The sequence below is a fragment of the Acomys russatus genome, chromosome 7, assembly GCF_903995435.1.
Source record: "Acomys russatus chromosome 7, mAcoRus1.1, whole genome shotgun sequence".
NCBI lineage: Eukaryota > Metazoa > Chordata > Mammalia > Rodentia > Muridae > Acomys > Acomys russatus.
The window spans coordinates 23,780,318-23,799,054 of NC_067143.1; positions in this window are offsets into that span (position 1 = coordinate 23,780,318).

Here is an 18,737-nt window from a genome sequence, read left to right on the forward strand (position 1 = left end):
TGAGTGACCTGCTTATTTGACACATTTAAATATCTGGATGCCATTAATGATTCTAATCAAATTCTGATCAAAGATGAAGACATGCTAATGCTGTCTCATCGCTCTTAACTAGCTGGGCTTGATCAGAATCTATCCAGATGAATTTATATAATGAAGAGCTGGATGAGAGGCCCAGAACATGGAGATATTCCACAGCAAATGAGTTTTCTGCAGCTGCTTCTCAAATATTGTGCTTAGTGTATTCTTTCAGTACAATTTTACCTCACCTCTCTTGTTCTTACTTTCTCCAATCCAGAGTCTTTAATGAGATAGTAAGACTTAGCTATGTTCCAGGAAACATTTAAATTGAGGCATACTCCAACAGAAGGAAGAGTCCAGCATTTATTTATTTATTTATTTATTTATTTATTTATTTATTTATTTATTATGTATGAGTGTTTTGCTTGAGTATAGGCATATATAGCATGTGGTCCTGGTTGGTGCCTTCGTAAGTCAGAAAAGGGCATTGTATCTCCTGTAACTGAAATTACAGATGGTTGTGAGTCTCCATGTGGATGCTGGAAACTGAGCCCGAGTCCTCTCTGTAAAAGTAATATCGGTTCTTAACCACAAAGCCATCTTTCCAGCCCCTGAAATCAAATTCATATTCCAGCTTTCCACTTACTGAGCTCTGTGTCCCAGGGAGCCTGCAAAATGGCCGCCGTCCACCTTCTTTATTAGTTTCAAAAGACTAATAAAATAAACTCTCTACTTAATGAATGTGAAACTGTGTAGGGAGCTGAGGAAGTCCTGATCGAGTGAACTCCTGAGTGAAATGTGTAAATGTGATTCTGGCACAGCCCACGAGGACCTCAGGAGCTCTACCCCACACTTGTGGCGGAGTCTTACCCTGTCAAGCTGGGAGGGTTGGAAAAAAATTTTTTTGGAGGGGATCTAAGTGCAGATGAGTAATCAGTCTGTACAAAGACTAGCAACTACAGCTTCCTTCTCCAAGATCTTAACAGCCCGAGACTGCTCACCTACAGGCACCTCCTACAAAGACTAGCCAACTCCTCCCCCATGCTGTACTTAATAAAAACACGATGAGGGTCCTGGTTTTATTGGTAGCAGATCTCCCACTGGATCTGACCATGAATGCATGTGTCTGTTCTTTCTTTATCTCCCCACTGTCTTTAGCCAGGTTTCTAGGACCTAAGGCTCAATGGTCAGGGCAAAACTACTTTAGACAACTGGAAAAGTCAGGCAACACTAATTAAATTAAAACTCTCCTCTTCCATGGTGTCTTTTAGGATAGTAGTTGTCAAGTGATGCATTCCAGACAGGTCCTTCAGACAGCACCACAGTGAGCAAGTTTAAGTCCTCCTCTTACCAGAGGCTTTGTTCCTACCCATTTTGCATAATAAGATTTTTATGGTGGAGTAATGATCATGTTTTCTTAGAAATAAACTAAACAATATGCTTCTGGTACTAAGATCTGGATGCTCCTCATACTGAATAAAGTTCTCGATGGCACTGTGGCTAGAACAAACATGAACGTGACAGAGAGGTGTCTGGTCAGGCACCTGTGCTGAAGAGCCTGGAGTAGAAGGCGAGTCCAGGCATCCACCAGGGAATATATTCAGGAAGGTGCCGGTTCTAAATTTAGTTCTTAGTTTGTGTGTTGGGCACGGGGGTGATTAATGACTTACGTCACTCTCACTCAGCTTTCGTGGGGGCTCAGTTAACTAAGGTAAGTGCAAGTAGGCTAGGTCCTAGAAGGAAGAATGAGTTAAAATCCATGCACAGCCAAGCACAGCTGTACACTTATGTGGTGATTATCAAGTCATTTCCCTTCTCTCATGAGCATCTGCATCCCTCTAAGTCCTCCTGAGTCCAGGGGCTGAGGTCCTAGTGATGCCTTGGCTCTCCCAGGACGTTCTAATATTTCTGCTCAGTTACTATAGTTTTGGAGGGGCAGGTGGGTGGAGGAAACAGGGACAGCTGCCTAAGAGGTCAGGGAGAAAACAAAAGGCTTTATAATTTGGGAAAGGGACTATGCCTGGTTGGGGCTGGTTTCTTCCTTTCCTCAGTTGTCAGGTACTGGTAGGCATTTTGGCAACATCCTCTGAGTGACAGAGTGCACTGTCTCCATGATCTGAATATTCAAATCATCCCATCCTTCAAGATGAGCCACTGCTGTAGCTGAGAAAAGCCAGAAGAGAGTGGAAACATCAGGGAAGGTGGCCTTTGGCTTCTGCCACAGAGGGCATCTGAGGTCACCAGCTGACTTGTGGAAAGCCACTTTTGGCATAATCATAAAGACAGCATCTTGGAGAGACTTTTTTTTTTTTATATAAGGATGCAGGGCATCCACAGACATAAAAAGGAGAGAAATGCTTGTTAGTTACGGCAAAGGTGAAAGGCTTAGAAAACTGATTAGCGTAGCAGTGTGGTCGGATGGAAATGAAAGCTCAGAAGCATAACCATTAATTGGGTGCTTACCTACTAATTTGAGCTTGGATGTCAGCAGTACTGCAGTCCATTTCAAACCCAGGGTCAGACTTGAATGCTACATCATAAATTACGTAAAGGCACAACACTAACAATTAGATAATTATGGAGACCCATGCTGTTGCAATTTAACTGGGCAAGTTCAGGGCAAACATGACAGGAGTATGGCTTAACCCTTAGACTGCTGGCAGGAGTTTTTCCCCCTAAGTGACATAGGATGCTGCCTTTGGCTGGATTTCAACGCCTATGGGTTAAATAATTTCTTTCCAGTAGCTGGCTTCGTCAGATGACCCGAGTAGACTCAGAAGAAATATTAGAGAAGTGTTAATTATGCTTTAGAAAAATCCAGCCTTTAAATCCACAGCAGCTAAAGCACCTGGTGTTGGGCTGGGTTCCAGCTAAACTTAAAGCTGAAGCTTAAAATCAAAGGTTTTTTTTGTTTTTGTTTTTGTTTTTTTTTAAACAAGAGACTTTCTGTAGATGGAATATGCGGATGTTCAATTCTAGCTCTCCCACATTAACATATGAATCAAAATAGAAGTCTCAAGGTCGATGTTTTATTCTCATTGTATTCATGCTGGCAAACTAGTGCCTGCTGCAATCAATGATGAAGGCGGGCTTTATCCCGAGTGAATCGCAAGGCTGTGTTGGGGTTTCTGGGAAGCGCATCACACACCCATCGGCTTGTTTATCCGTGTGTCTTGAGAACCTCTGTGTGCTGGGTGTGGGGAATCCAAACATCGCTCTGGTTACCTGCTGGAGATGAGAGGCTGTGAAGGCTCAGTTCACCTACACGCAATATGGTACCATTTGGTGCTCGCTGGCCAAAGTTTGAGAAAGACTGGAACCATGTCATGTGTCCTCTCCCTCTGAAAAACATGGATATAGGGAGGGGTGTTTTTTGAAGAAAAAGATAAATCTAAGAGCCTACAAAATTGAAGGAGCGAGTGGTTGGGTCTAAAGGGGAAAAGTGAAATAATGGACGGTTTCATTGATGCTTATGTTTTAGAAACACATATTGTCTGGCAAATAAAATCATAATTTATCTTTACAAAATACTTTAAAAGCTGAGTTTTAGTATGTGAGTAGTTGTTTACAAATAGATTGGCTCCATCTGTCTCTTCTTGCTTAAAAAACAGACAATGTGGTCAGCCCAGGTGTTTCTATGTACTCCAGACTCAGGCCCCATGGAATCCAGGACTGTTGGGTCCAGTGGGCATTCCATTTGCTTTATGTGTAAGACAGTGGATTTTCTCAAGGCTTTGGGGTAGTGCGATACAAACTGGAAGGGGCGTGGCTCAGAGACACAACACAGCTGGAGAAAGAAAGGGAGCTCAGACTGAAAATCCTTATGGATTTACCATATTGGCATCAGAGGCACCACCACAAAGGAAACGTCTGTGTGGTCCTGTTCACACGGGTAGATGTATATGCATCCATGTGTATATAAATGTGTGTGCGCAAGTAGTTGTGTGCATGCACTTGTGTCCCAGCAGACCTGCATAATTGAAGAGTGGTATAGGATCCTATAAGTTAGAACCAAGTCCTACCCCTAGGAACTAGAGATCTTCCACTTGGTAGGTGAAAGGTTGAGACTCCCAGATAGCTCACCTCTCTTCTTCAGGCATGGATCTAGGGCTGGCAAGAAAACAGGACTGGATAGGCAGGGTTTCATACAGGACGGGAATCTTGGCAGGATGGTCTTCTACTAAGGGGCAGTATCTAGAGTAATTTGATTATGGCAAGAATTCCTTCATTTTGCATCCTAAAGCAACTCACATGTGGTAATTGGTTATATATACACACAAAAACAGTCCTGCAAAATAAAGAGGGTTGAACTAGAGCTTTAATCAATGGTGGTGATTTTGTGTATGTGACCCAAAGTGAGAAAGAATAAACATTACGCTAAAGTAATTCCTGAGCAGGAGAAAGTCATCTTGCAGGAGAGCACCTCATCATCTGTGTTGTCTGGAGCTGGGTTCACCGACTCACTTTTCTGTCCTTCTGCATTCCCTGGCTAGTACAGTGGGTTGTTTCAGGGTTAATATTTACAAAGCTCAATGTATTCCAATGTTTTAAAGCTCAGAATGCCTTTGAAGCCTGTCAGTGAGTGCTGGTAAATACTTGGAAATGCCCTTGTTGATTTCAGGAGTTTCAAAAGAGAACCGATGGCAAATTTTCTAGTGGTTGGGGTTTGGTGTAATTGTTTTCCTTCTTTGCTCCCTCCTGTCTTCTGTTTCTCTCCCTTCTTACCTCCATTTTCCATTTTTTGGCCTTCTTTCTCTTTCTCTCTCTGTCTTCATTCCCTCTGTCCCTCCCTCCCTCCCTCCCTCCCTCCCTCCTCTCTCCCTTCTTTCTTCCCTCCCTCCCTTCTTCCCTCTCTCCATCCCTCTCTTCCCACTTTCCTACCTCAGGATCTCATCATGAAGCTCAGGCTGGTCAGAAACTTGTGATGCTCCTGCCTCAGCCTTCCAACTTCTGGGATCTCAGGTCTGGATCACCACACCTAGAGAGTAACATAATGTTTTTCTTATGTGCTCAAGAATCAGTAGTGGCCCATATTTGAAAATGCCTAGTGAGTTAATGAAGGCTCAGAATCCATTTGAACTTATCTTTTTTTTTTTTTTTGCCATGGAAGTGGCCCTTTCTGTCTTTACAGTTGTTGCTGTAGTTAAAATGATGGCTCAGCTTTTAATACCATGTTGGTATTAAGAAACTTAGATTTTAGTCCAAACCACATAGCCATAAAGAATAGTAGCAGCATATAGATATTTTCTTAATCACTATAAACTCATACTAAAATATTAGCGTTCCTTCTTTAATATCTAGGAAAGATACTGACTTTAAATTGTGTTTTGCTGTATATAGGCCCAAGTTAACCACGTACAACCCTTCACTGTCTTTGGCAAGCCAGTTCCAGGGAAGGATCATAATTTCAATACAGTAGTGTACTGCTTGAGTACACTTCCTTCCTTCCTTGCTCCTGCTGGGTCTTTTCAGGAAGCTTATCTGTCTTCACTTAGCTAATTAGGCTATGGTTAATTAATGAAAACATAGTGACTCCTATTCTCTAATATCCTGGCTACTTTTAGCTTATAGAGGTGGCAGCTGCTACTACACGCTTGTCTTTCCTCATCTTATTTTGCCTTAAATGATCCTGAAAGAAAGACTAGATGAAAAGAACTGTGGCACTGCCCCTTTCCTTTCCTTTAGCCTCCTCTCATTTCCTCCTCTTTTCTATTTCTCCACCTATTTAAGAGGTAATAAAGTATATTGCTCTTAAGTTTGCATTTTTCATTTAATGTAATGCCTTCTGAGATGTCTTTTCAGTATGCCAATGTTTCTTGTTCTCTATGAAAGTGGCTTCTGTTCTGTAGAGAGCATTTTTTTTTTTTTTTTTTTTTTTTTTTTTTTTTTTTTTTTGTGAACCCACTCTCCAAAGATGGATGCTTAAGGACATTCTAAACATATGGCCTTTGAAAATGATACCACAATATAAACACTCTTGATGGTGGGCCTTTGCACATTGGAGGATATATTATTGGAAATGTACAGTGTCAGGTCAAAGGGCATGCATATTACAAATCTATTCTCCAAAGAACACTACTACTGTTCCAGAGAAATCTTAAGAGAGATCTTGATCAATGGAACTGTGTTCAGATGAGGAAATAAATGAAAGAACCAACATCAGGGAAGAGTGCAATTAGTGTGAAGATCAGTGGAAATATGCCATTTATCAGATAGAAGGGGCCGTCTTGTCCTGTGTGATCTCCAAATGAAACTAACTGGGGAAGGAGAACTTCATGCAGAAGCATCAGGGATCAGTATACATTTTGTTCTTAGGGTGTTTGCCAAATATGGAGCTTATTGTTTCAAATAAGGCAAGACCCTTGTCATTAAATGTGCTCAAATCAAGGTTGCTTGTATTTGGCTCTGTATGTGTCTGTCTGTGTATGCTTGAGCATGCATATGCGTTTCTTCACATACCTATATATGTGCATGTGCTCATGGGTGTTTGTGTTTGTGAATGTCATCACAAGTTTGAATGAAAAATACTTATGGATATGTCTGAATGTGCATGAGTGTGTGAATTTGTATAGGAAAGTTATGTAAAGCCCTTTCCAAATGCCTGAGACATTGCTTAAATAAATAAATCAAAATACAAAAGTTATAACTCATTTAAAATATAAAGTTTTGTTTTCCCAAAGCTATCATGGTGAATTTTAATTATCACGGTTGATTCAGATTAAGTAACAGTGCAAGCAACTATTCTCTGACTGAATTTGGGCTTTCTTCGCAGAAAGTAGTCTCTGAGTGGTATTGTAAACCTGGTTACACAAAGCTGAGGAAGCCATAAGTCCCAGCGGGTAGCTAAATACTATTATTTAGCTTAATTGATATAGCATCACATTGCATTCTAAATGTTTAGGTTTCTACCCATTGACAAATTCTATTTTCAACCTCAAGCAAAGAAGCCTCTTTTTTTCTGTACTGCACAGGGAACCAAGAACAAAAGTCAGATGAGGGCTCCCTCCGTCTTAAGCAAACATTTATACCATGCACTCCAAGGCTCAGAGAAAACACTGAGGAAGAGGCACAGAGAGGATGCAAGAGCTAGGAGATTGGAAAAGGGATGTGAGATATTGCCTTCTAGAAAAGACACAGCCATTGCAGTCATGAACTCACAGGAGCTGTGTACAGATGCCTGCACTGAGTCTGCTCAAGAACAAGCCCACCGATAGTGAGCTGTGCTTGGCAGAGGGCCTCGGGTCATAGACTCAGGGAAAGGTAGAGCCATTTTCTTCCGTTGTGTACCCAATGGTGAGCGCACCAGGCTTCAAGGAATACTTCCAACCCAGTGATCACAGTGATGACCTTGTTAAACTAAATTTGTCATAAAACAATGCCATATGCCCTTAGCCTGGGAATGGGATGGTAGGGAGGATCAGGGAATATTAACAGGGATAAATGGAGATAAGAAATATGGGGAGAAAACAATCAAGATTACAAAACTGTGGAAAAAAAAACCAACCAAACAAAATGGAACTAGTTAAAGAGAAACACCTTGGAAGATTTCCAAGCCTGCCTCTGGATACATGTATGTGTGTGAGCGTGTGTGTGTGTGTGTGTGTGTGTGTGTGCGTGTGTGTGTGTGTGTGTTTGAGTGTTGTGAATGTCTGTGAGCATTTGTGTGAATGTCTGGAATGTGTGTGAATGTTTGAGTGTGTGTCAGTGTGTCAGTGTCTGTGTGTGAATATCTGTGAGTATGTGTTTGTGAATGGCTGTGTGTGTGCATGTGCATGTGTGTGTGCGTGTGTGTGTGTGTGTGTGTGTGTGTAAGATGACATTTACAGAGGTGGCTTGATTACAAGATTTTGAATTCATCTATTGGTTAATTCCTTAAAGGATTCATGACAGTTAGCCTTGTTGGCAGATATGAGAGGGTGATTAGTTAGAGCAAGTATGTCAGTAGAGACTTAACTTTGGGCTTCTTGTTGCTTTCCTCTTCTTGTTTTCCCAGTTTCTGAGCTTCCAGTTCACAGAGAAGTGTGGAGCAGCCCTGTGTTTCCACTCTCATGATGTTCTGTACAAGTTCAGGGACCAGCCCTGGACTACACCTTTTGAAACCACGTGTTAAAAATAAGCCCTCCCTCCCTCAAGTTGCTTTGGTCAGGTGTTTTGTGCCTGAGCATGAAAAATATGTTTAGTCTAACTTCTCCTGACTTCACTGACCATCGACGAGTCCCTTACCATAAGGCAGACAGCACAAAGCTGCAACAGGTGTACATATGGACAAGGGTCTATGAGCATATAGCATACAGAGGTTCGATGGCAGCATAGCGAGGCAAGGGATTGTGCTGAGTATGTGCTATCAGATGCCCCAGGCCATACCTAGTGTAGGTATTAGTCTAGGTTGAAGTCTGTAGGACTTCACTTGTTCACTTATTATGGATGGATTCCTTGTTTAGCGTGGGGGAAGGATTTTAAGGCAAGGCAAGATCAGAGAAGCCAAAATGTCTTGGGTGGGTATTTGACGTATGATGCCTATAGGGAAAGGGGGTGAGAGACGTTTTCTCTGTGTCTGCTGAAGACTTGGGCTTTATTTTAAGATCAATGACATTTGGAGAGTTCTTAGCAGGTGATACACATCAGATTCTTGCCTGGACATCATGGCAGGGAGTGTGCGGTGGTGGAGTTGCCATGTTACAGGAGATTTAGCAGCTTCCCTGGCCTCCCTACTTAACAGTTGCCAATGGCATCATCATGAGTCCTGAGATAGGAAATTCAAAAAACATCTCCAGACATTGCCAAACATACCCTGGAGTAGGTGGTGAAGAGATGCCGCTGGCAAGAATTCTGGTCTTCAAAGGATGGAATAACATGGGAGCTGATGGCAGAAGTATGGTTATGAGGTCAGAGGTGGAATTGGCAGGCTTGAGGTATATGTGCATATGAGGGGGAAAAAATCATGGATGAAGACATTTTGAGACTTAGCAAGCTGATTTGTGGGAGCTAAGAGTAGTTTCTTAATAAGAGGATTGTTCTGATTAGTGATTTTATATTTTATTTTATTTTATTTTATTGTTTTCAATTTGACACAAGTGAGAGTCATTTGGAAAGAAAGACCCTCACTTGAGATAATGTCCCTGCCAGATTTGGTTGTGAGCCTATGGCACATTTTCTTGATTAATGATTGACAAGGGAGGGCCTCTTCAACTATGTGTGGTATCACCCCATGGGGGGCTTGTGTAAGAAAGCAAACTGAGCAAGCCACAGGGAACAAGCCTGCAAGTAATATCATTCCTTCTGCTTCAGTTCCTGCCCCCAGGTTCCTGCCTTGAGTTCCCTCAGGGACGGACAGCAGCCTGAGAGTTGTAAGCTGAAATAAACTCTTACCACCCCAAGTTGGTTTTGGTCATTGTGTTTTGTCATAGAAAGAGAAACCCTAACTAAGACAGGCATGAATTCCATGTTGGGGAATTCTGACTTTGAAGAGCCTCAGGGGCATCCAGTGAAGTGCAAATCATGGGTTCAGAGGAGTCTTGCACAGGCCCTGACTCAGAGCTTGGCAAGCAAAGGCTGCTGCCCCACAAGGGGCGGTTGGAATCACGCCCTTCCTGGCTTCTTAATAACATTATGGAGTTGCACGTCTTGGGTGCACTTACCAGTTAGATTTCTCATCCCTGTGACAAAACAATTGGTGGAAACAGTTTAATGGAAGGAGGAGTTGTTTTGGTTTGTGATGTCTCAAAAAGTTTGGTCCACGGTTACTTGGGCACAAACTGTGGAGGAGGAAATGTATGGGAGAAGTTTTCAATTTTTGATGGGTGAGAAGCAGAGTGAGACCAAACGGGGGCAGGGAGACTATTCCCTCAAGGGCTTGCTGCCAGAGACTCTGCTTCCATCAGCTGGTACCCATCTCTAACGTTCCCAGTGCCTCCTAATATGGCACCACTTGCTATGAATCGAGCACGGAAAACCCGACCCTGTGCATGTCGTACTAAAACCGTGACAGTATCCCAGTGTTTGAGACACTGTACCTAGGAATGTCTAGCCAGCTGTGGCTGCTCAATGCTGCCTGGTCATCCCCAAGGGCCACCGCACTGGGGAGAGATCCACATGGCTTCCCGACTAAGGAGGGAAGGCCCAGCAAGCTTGACCTTTCCTGCCCTCAGCAGCCGAAGTGCTTCTTAAGTGATGGCTGAATCGTGGAAGCTATTACTCTAACTGTAATTTGTAATGGCTTTCTATCGCTTTTGAGAGAGCTGGGGGCTCCTCAGGATGAAAGGTGACTTTTAAAAGTCAGTAATTATACTTCCAGTGAAAATGTGTCTCTGGCACGGTGCATAGCTACAGTATGCAGGGCATCCAAGAATTCACTCCTGGACAGGGCTTAGATTAATCATGGCTTCAGTGCCCAGAGACCATGTTCTCAGTAGTTAACCATCCTCTCTCCTGCTCCTTAAAGTGTGGACCTTGTAATCAGAAAACCAGACACACCCTCAACTATAGCAGGCTGCTGTAGTAAATAAAAAATTATAGTTATTATACACAGACTTCATACAGGGCAAAGTCTAGTTACAACACATCTGGTAAACTCCATTAAAGGACTGAGTTATGTTCAGCTTGTGTTTTAATTAGCCCGTGATAAACAAAGAATCAAAGGCCGTTCCGCTCTGGTGGTTTGGCTATTTATGACTGCCTTCACCTGCGCTTACACACGGGTTTATGGAGTGTAAAGGAGGGAAGAGTTCGAGTACGGCTGTCTAGATCATTTACTGTTTGTAAATCAGTTAGGAGGCTTGTTTCTGAGCCAGCCAGATGTGCGCACCGGCCTTCAGAGCTGAGGTTTTGTTTTTCAGACTATCTGGGGGGCCAAGCGGTAGTCTTATCTTGCAGGCTGGGATTCAGTACCAGAGCTTCAGGACTGCTTGGGTTTCTCCGTGGCTTGTGGAACTGTTTTAAGAACAATGCAGCTTAGAAAGCAAAACAAAACAAAACAAAGAATATTATTCAATGAAGTGAGATCCAGGAAAAACCCATGCTTCTGAAGGATGGGCGCCTCAGGGTCCAACGAGAAAACATCTTTTATCCGAGTGGATTTTGAACCCCAAAACCCTTCCATTTCCAGTCTACCTAACCAACTTCACAGCATAAATGAACGCCGAGCAGGTCAATGTGAAAGACTCCAAGAAAGTTTGCTATAGAATCTTCCGGATTTTATTTTAGTTTGTTTTTATTTTTTTTGCAAAATTATGAGCATCTATATTAGGAAATAAAATGGGAACGTGGTTCAGAGTAGAGATGAATTCTGTTGTCTAGTTTGTCACAGTCTGAATGACGTAGAAGAGCATACATGTGTTACTTATATCATGTTTTCTAGAAGTAGATAATAATTTTTTTCATTTTATTTTTTAAAAATTTTATTAATTTATCCAGATTACATTTACACTATGGAATACTACTCAGCTATTAAAAACAAGGAAATCATGAAATTTGTGGATAAATGGATGGGACTAGAGATGATCATACTGAGTGAGTTAACCCAGAAGCAGAAAGACTCACATGGTATATACTCACTTATAATTGGGCACTAGCCCAAAAGGCATGTCCCATGAAAGTCTTCACTTACCAAGAGATTGGGATAGATGTGAGGACATCCTACTGAGACTCTAGGTAAGAGAATCTTCTGGATTTTAGTATCACTCAGGTGGGGCCAGGTACAGCTTAGTTAAATTAAACTGTAGAGGGCTTACTTTGCACGCCCTAAGCCCAGGATACCCTCCCCAGTACCATGTAAAATCAGGTGTAGTAGTTCTTGCCTCTCATCCTAGCCCTCAGGAAGAGACAGAAGAATCAGAAATTCAAGGCCATCCTCAGTTACATAGGAAGTTCAACTGCCTAGGATACACAAGGCACTGTCTTTAAGAAAAAAAAAACAAAAGAAAACAAAACATCTTGCACATCCTAGTTCTGCAAGTTTTATAATTCATTTATATATGACCCATTTCCAGTCACATGCTGAGCCTGGAAAACTAGAGGAAGCCACCTTTGGTGGTTCCTGAGCATTGGGCTTCTGGGAAGAATTCACCCCACCTTCTAAGATGATCCCCATCAGCCTCCTCACGGGCACAAACTTAAGGATTTGGATCTACTTCTGTATTGTTTTCTTTTCAACTACTTTCCCTATTCCTCTTTTTCTTAGGAAAAAAAACCCCTATGTCTAGAAATATAATAAACAGACAGGAAACACAGAACTACCACAGTGTGCGCGTGTGTGCTTTGTAATCTCCACTCCCGTTCAGGAGTGGGGTACCACAGCACCCAGATACATCCCTCTAGGTTTCCTTTCAATTAGCTTCCTTCCCTGTTTCCCCAGAGGAACCATTCTGAGTCCAAATTAGGTTAATTTCATAAATAGCCAAAACAGAACACATTTTATTTCACTTCTGAGATTCATCCATGCAATGTAACTGCATATAGCCATAGTTCTTTTTTTCCTTAAATGCCTTGTGATATTCCTCTGTCTGAATATGTGGTTTAGTTTGGGCCTGTTGTCAATAAGGATTTTTTATTTTATTTTACTTTATTTTGTTTTTAACACATGACACACTCAAGCATTTCACTTCTCCATGTCTGGTTAACTTGTGAGCTTACCTCTGATAAATCAGGGAACTTTTCAGGATTTGGAGAATGTTAATGAAATCAGGTCTGACATTGTCTTTATGTATTGTCTCCACTGTACTGTTGTAGGATGTTTGCAACAAGCTTCGTCATTGATGCTCACCCAGTGTTGTCTCTTTGTAAGTCAGAGCTCACCATCAGCTGCCTGACACCGGAGACTCACAGTTTGGTATTTGCAGTATAAGCACTTTGGGATTTGTGAGAGGAGTTCATTTTTACTTTTCCTCCTAAACCTACAGTCAGATAAAAGACTTAGCCCAGCATCTTGTGCCTAACAAGTCCTCTGGAAAATTCTCATGCCTGCTCAAATCTGTTCTCCATCTGCATCACATATCTCAGCATTCACAAAACCTTGAGAGGCATATAGAAGGAAACTGATTCATTTATCTCCCATTCATCCATCCAGTGCTTGCTGAGCACCCATTAAATCCTGAGCTATTCTCCACTCAGTAAAACATCAGGAGCGTGAAGATGAGTTAGCGACTGTCCTTGACCTTAGGAAGTTCAAGGTCAGCAAGTGGGTATTGTATAAGGTGATGGGTGCCATGGAAACAGGAGAAGGGAAACAACCACTTCTCCCAGGGAGGTCTGAACATGTTCCATTCAGGAGGTGAGCTGTGCATTTCAGTACTAGTTGAATTAAATAGTTGAGCAGCTTCCTAAGCAGTACAGGTTTATGCTCACATATGAATGGTGACTGTTTCCTTCTTGGATGTGAAAACGCAGTGATTTGTGCCATCCTAACTTCTGAGACCAGGTGCTTAGATCATACTAGGCAACCATTAAACGTGGCATAAATAGTCTTTCTATATTTATTTCTTGGGCATAGTTCATTTCATTCACCCGACCTTCAATTATGAAGCACCTGGTACATGACAGAAACTCTACTATTTGCCGAGTCAAAGAGCAGAGTGGAAATATACATAACAAGGATGGTGACAATAAACCCAATTGTGTATGTCCCTGGACCGGCTTTAGAGTTTTTGTTAGTGGAGGTAGTTCCTACAAATCCTACCAGATTCCTGCTGTCTGTGGCCCTAGATGATGGCTAGTATTAACTTAGCTGCATCAACAAGCAGTCTGGGTACTTAGTAAAGGCTACCCAAATGGCTGCGGGGCTGCACCAGCCTGTATGTTTGACCTGTCTGATGCAAGGAAGAATGGCATGAGAAGGCTCTTCTCGGTCTTTGGGATGTTTTATATGAAGTAAAAAAGGTTTTTTTGATGTCAGGATGCCACATTCTGAAACCAGATAGATGAAAGGCACTGTTATGGTTACTCACACATGGAAATGAGAGGATGCTGCCAGCAAGAACTACAGAGGAGGTTGCCTCAGGGACAGGGTAACTGAGGCTAATTCTGCAGGGACAGTGTCTGTATGGAAAGCAAGGTGGGTTTGATGGGGGCTCATGTGCTTCAAGAGTGGGTAGTCTGATGGGAAGATGTGTGGGATCTGAGGTGTAATGGCCGCTGCTTTGGCCAGGAACCAGTGCCTGCCCCTGGCCCTGAGCTAAGCAGAGCAGATGCACAGTGGTCTCATAGGGTAGCCTGGTAAAGGACGTGGTAGAAACAGGCTCAATCAGCTGCTTTGGATGTAGAATTGATCAGTCTCAAGCCAGGGCCTCAGAACTGAATGGAGACAGCATTTTAGGACAAAACCTTGTGTTCACACAGGAAAGATCATGGGGGTGGTAAACCCCCTCTTTTGCTGCAATGAAGCATTTACCAGCCTTTAATGGCTTCCTCTTACCCTCTGTCACCAGCTTTTCTGCTTTTGTAGTAGAAAGCTTTTGAGTGATCCCGAACAGAAAGAATTCTGCTGCAGCACAATGAGACAACGTAAATTCTATACAGTATTTCCATCCTGTTGAAGAAATGAGACAGGCCCACAGAGTTCAACTTCAACTTACCTGCGTCTGAGGATACTGCTGGAACACTGGGGTCGGCTAAACAAACACTCCTGTTTTTTGTTTGAAATAAACCAAATTCACAATGCCTGTCTGTGTTAGCCAACAGAGCGCTGGCACAGAGGCTGCAAACCTTTTCTGGGGAATAGGTCATAAAGGGAAGTGGGCTCTCTACCTGTCTAAAAGATTCCTGTTAATGTTAGCAAGGCTCCATGGCTTTTTCCTGGGGTGAGTCACCCTCGCAAAGCAAGAGATAGGAGGAATGCCAAAAACCAACTTCTGGGATTTTTGGAGTCCATTTTTTTTTCTTCTTTCCTGGAATTAGGTGGGGGGAAGGGTTGAATTCATAGCAAAACCCTCCATGTTACCTCTGTAAAACTAGAGGTTTCGAGTTTTGGCTTCAGTTCTTCCTTATGCGACAACAGCTCTGGTGGTTGGCTGTATACGCGAGCACTCTCAAATGTGGCAATTTAGCTGGACTGGATTCTTAGCAAAGGCAGTTAGGTCCATAGAGGCCTCCAAACAATGCCCTTTTCCAGCAAAGCTGCTGTCTAGCTAGAACAATCCGGAGATGCAGATCTGAAGTTCATTAAGAGAGGCTGAACTGCATCTATATTTAACACATTCATGTCCCAGGATGCAAGAGTCGAGTGGTGGGATGTTATTCTTGGTGGGCGTTGTGTCTGAAAGCTCAAACATCTCCATCCCTTTCATAGCATTCCCATCTCATAATTCATTGTTTATTAAAAAAAAAAAAACACAAACCAACCAACTTCCACATTAAAAACCAAACCAAACAAGACAGACCCCCCCCCATCACTACTGTGCTTATTTTAGCAAGTTTATTTTTTAAGAAGATAAAAATCAATATTCTCCTTGTGCAGCTGATGTCCTGGGGGATGGACTACAGGAATCATAGTTAAATTGCTGCTAGTCTGTCTGCGTGAAAGAAAAGGTCAATATATTTTTTTTCCTAGGAAGAAAGTGCTCTGCTTTCCTCTTGGGAAACAAGAGAGTGCCGCGGAGGTAAATTACGGGAGTTTGTGCACAAGTGATTCTAAGGGATAATTCTACTCTTTGAATGAAAACACTCTCCTACTTTCCCTCTGATTCTTCCCCTCATTTCTCACATGCTCAACCTGGAATTTCCTCAGGTCGGTGGTGTCACCATCTTATCCCTGCATCTTCCCTGCAGGACTAACCCCTAGGCTCAGCAGTGTGGGCTGCCGCTCAGCAGGTTGTCTTTGCCACTTTAGGCCTGAGACCAGGCAGGACACATGGAGATTATGCCCAGGCAACAAACCTCCAATTTCAGCTGTTTCAAACCACCGCAGTTTTAATTCTTCCCTCCACTGCATGTCCTCTGACTGTCAGCAGCGCCCTCTGTTCACTGTGTGGTGACTCTGAGCTCTCGACTGAGCGTGTGTCACACTTGCCTTCTCAATGTAATCCTTATGGGGCAACTGAATCAAGCCTCCCAAATGGCATGGATCACCTACGTTTGCATTTCACTGGCCTACGCCCATGTGCCCAGAAGGAAGACAATCAGATTGTCTATGAACAGCTCTCAGGGTCACCTCCATGCCAACATCGATAAATTGGAGTTGAAACCTTGAAAGGACCTACAAGATACCCTCATGACTCTTGAATTTCTGAAAAGTACAAAGGTCTTTTCCCCAGTCTGGTGGCCTTCTATGTCTACTCAGTCTCCTGGGAGTTTTACTGCTTCTCAAGGTGACTGTTGGGTTTCTGTGTGGCCCTTGTTTACTTAAACCTCTTGGTGAGTTTGGAGCTCACCTCAGTGTGGCCCTGGTTATGAAGGTCACCCAGGTGTGTCTCTGTATCTCTCACTCCATAAAATGGGACTATTATCTTTCTTACTTGAAGAAGTGGAATTGTGGGATGAATGAAATTCAGTGAAGTCTATGTAACTGCAAACATGAACTGTGCCCTTGCTCTGCCCTGACATAGGCTGCTGAAAGACTGATGCAAAAGTGAACAGTGTGTGTGTGTGTGTGTGTGTGTGTGTGTGTGTGTGTGTGTGCCTTTCAATTGTAGACAGAAAATTTTTTTAAAGTAATTATGAGCACAAGTCTATCATCTATCTATCTATCTATCTATCTATCTATCTATCTATCTATCATCTATGTATCTATTTACCTATGCATGTATCTATCTATCTATGTATCTATCTATGATCATCTATCTATCATCTGTCTGTCTGTCTGTCTGTCTGTCTGTCTGTCTATGTATCTACATATCTATCTATGTATCTATGTATCTATCTATCTACCTATCATCTATCTATCTATCTTCTGTCTATTCTGGCTAGTTTCTTTTTATTTTAACTTGACACAAGCCAGAGTCACCTGGGGAGAAGGAACCTCAATTTAGAAAATGTTCCCATTGGATTGGCTGTAGGCATTTTCTTGATTGGTAATTGATGTGAAAGGGCCAGGCCTACTGTGGGTGGTTGCACCCTTGGGCAGGTGGTACTAGGTTGAATAAAAAAGCAGACTGAGCAAGCCATGGGGGAAGAGCCAGTAAGTAGTGCTCCTCCATGGTCTCTGTTTCTGTTCTTGCTCTGATTTCTCTCGGTGGTGAACAGTAGCATCAAGATTAAACAATTTCTTCCCCAAGTTAGTTTTGGTCAGTGTTTTATCATAGAAATAGAAAAAAAAGTGGGACACTATCTATATCAATATTTTTGGAGCTAAGTCACTTTAAAAAGTATTAGAAATCTGGGGGCAGAGAAGATTATTTATAAATTGCTCAATAATATCAGAAAGGTATTTATTTAAAAAGAAGGGTTTTTATTTTTGTCCTTCCTCTGTTTCTAGTTGCTGGATGGAGTGTATCTCTTGCTCTTTTTTGCTTACTTTAAATTATTCACACCTCACTTACTGTCCAAAGACCTATTTTTACCCCACAGAATATTTTGGAATTGCTTGCAACTTAAGGTACTGTGGGACTATTTTGAACTCCATGTTGTCCACCCTCCTTTTCATAGGAGCAAGTGTGTATCTCCCACAGCATCTAGCATGCAGGAAATCCTTGATACCTGGTCACACTCTTCTTCCCTTTGGGTAATCTTGGAGGACAGAGGCCTCTCACTGTTTAAATTCACTATGCTAAATGAAATTCAGAAACATGTTGCTTGTCATTGCCCATCATAAAATATTACCATCATTTTGGACAAATGGCTGCAGAGGACACACCTGGTTATTCTTTGAGTTATGGTGACAGAGCAAAGCAATGGCTCTTTGAAGAGTGGCTAAAGGCATTCAAGAACAGTGGGTCAGCAGAACTCACGGTGGGGTAAGAGAATGCCTTGTGTCAATTGAGTAAGAAAACAGTCACGGGTAGATAGTACTTACTTTACAAATCGCATTGTTGAACGAAGGCAAGATTGTACAACCTTATTAGGCAAGGTCTCACTATGTAGTCCAGGATGACCTGGGACTTGCCGGTAGTTTAGTCCAGCTTTCAGCTCCGGATCCACCTGGCTCTACTTCCCAGGCGCTATGAGTACAGATGTTCATTTCTGTGCCTGGCTTTACTTCATATTTATGAATCGTTAGGCTCTTTTAAAAATAGCACTCCATGTACTAATTTGGAAATTCCTTTCAATAAACAGTTGCAGCATCAACTATGACATAACAATAATCTGAAATCTCAGCTGTGTGAGGAACACAGGCTGAACTGGAATGCCTCACACTGGAGGACCCAATTCCTTTAGCATGTTCTTCAGCTTCCGTTCAGGAGCAAAAACCCCACTTGCTGACTCTCCACAAGGGCCTCAGCCTCACTGCAAGTTAGGTGAAGAGATAAAGCTGCCCACAGAACTAGAATTCGTGTCTCTAGCCATGATTTTACTTATTACTCATTGAAAACGATCCCTGTTTATCTGTGTTAATAGATCTTTCAAATACTTTGTGTTTGAAAACTTCCTTTCATGTGTACTCTTTAGCTCATTGCAAATACTATTGGTTTATCTTTCTTTTCTCTCTTCCTGTGTGTATGTCTGCAGGCATGCAAATGTGTGTGTTGCGCATGCAGGTGAGTGCATACGTATGTGGAGAAAAGAGGACAACCTCAGGTGTCACTCTTCAGGCACCATCCGTTTTGATTGTTTGAGTAACAGAAGGGGCAATC